This window comes from Seriola lalandi, unplaced genomic scaffold (assembly GCF_002814215.2).
Source record: "Seriola lalandi dorsalis isolate HSWRI2012SDOR001 ecotype SW California unplaced genomic scaffold, Sedor1 jcf7180001976667, whole genome shotgun sequence".
Lineage (NCBI taxonomy): Eukaryota > Metazoa > Chordata > Actinopteri > Carangiformes > Carangidae > Seriola > Seriola lalandi.
In genome coordinates, this window is record NW_019447333.1 from 1 (window position 1) to 1,230 (window position 1,230).

General features: G+C 41.3%; 1 non-coding gene across 1 annotated transcript; it reads left to right on the forward strand.

Moving 5' to 3' along the window:
• The first annotated feature begins 33 nt into the window (after nt 1-33).
• On the forward strand, nt 34-240 carry LOC111656668 (small nucleolar RNA U3). Its single transcript, XR_002760887.1, has one exon. It is a non-coding gene; the product is annotated as a small nucleolar RNA U3 (small nucleolar RNA).
• Nucleotides 241-1,230: the final 990 nt, after the last annotated feature.

The window sequence follows — 1,230 nt, forward strand, 5'->3', positions numbered from 1 at the left end:
ATATAAGACCCTGAGAAACATCCAGAACAAACCAAGACTATACTTTCAGGGATCATTTCTTTAGTCCTTGACTTGAGAAATGTGTTTCTAAAGAGTTTGGTCTCGCTGCCCACGATGAAGAGTGAAGATGTTTCCTTCAGAGCAGGAAACTGGTGGGAAGACTTTGTTTCTTCTCCACTGTTGAAGACTGTTCAGTGTTTCTGAAGGAGACACTGATGCAGGAAACATGATCTGAGTGGACATTATGTAGCTGTAAAAACAAAGTGCTGCTCAAAAACTCTTTTAAAATCCTTTATATTTTTTTTTCATAGACATTTAACAGCCCAGTAGTTTTCCAGTTTACACAAACTGTGCTACAGTCAATGTTTTGTGATGTGACTTTCTGTGCTGATGGAAACATCTTGACTCTTTATTGAGGGCAGATGTCTGAGTCTGTTGCTCCAAGTGTCTCTAAGTCAGAAAATGTGTTGCTTCAATGATGATGCATAAATATGTTAAATCAAATGTGGTTAACCCGAACCCCGTCACATAAAACCAGACCAGCGTGTTGTGTTCACAGCAAACCCCCCGAAATACACCAGTCAATAGAAGTAAAAGATAATCTGAGTTATTTTACCGTGACTTTAAACACTGTATTTTAATTAATCAGCTGACACCAAAATCTAACATCTTTAATCAAACCTCCCATATACCTGTTTCTAGATTCTGCTCTTTACCCTCCAACTCCACACGGCGAAGTACCACACGCCACAGAAACACGAAGCACAGCCGACACTCACTAACAGATGTTTTCACGTATGTTTCCTGATTACATCTCCTCTCAGAGCCAGTGTGGGAGGTTTCTGCTGCTCCTCGCAGCTTTCTACATGTTTCTACCCTGAGGACTGAGTGTGTGACTCTCAGCAGCAAACGTGCACGTGTACCTCATTATACCACGTTAATGTTCGTTTGGCGTTTTAACTGTAATTATTCACATCAATCTCTCCACTTGTAATTCCAAGTCAGAGGTATCAGGACTTTAGACTCCCATGTTAAAATGTTCCACTTTACACCGGAAATAAACCTGGTTTCAGTCACTTCATGTTGTTCCCGGTTTTGCTTCGTCCAACTCGAACCCTGAGGAAACGTCTAATCATAATTAGAGTAACTGCAAACACCTGTGTGAGTGTGTGTGTGAGTGTGTGTGTGTGTGTGTGTGTGTGTGTGTGTGTGTGTGTGTGTGTGTGTGTG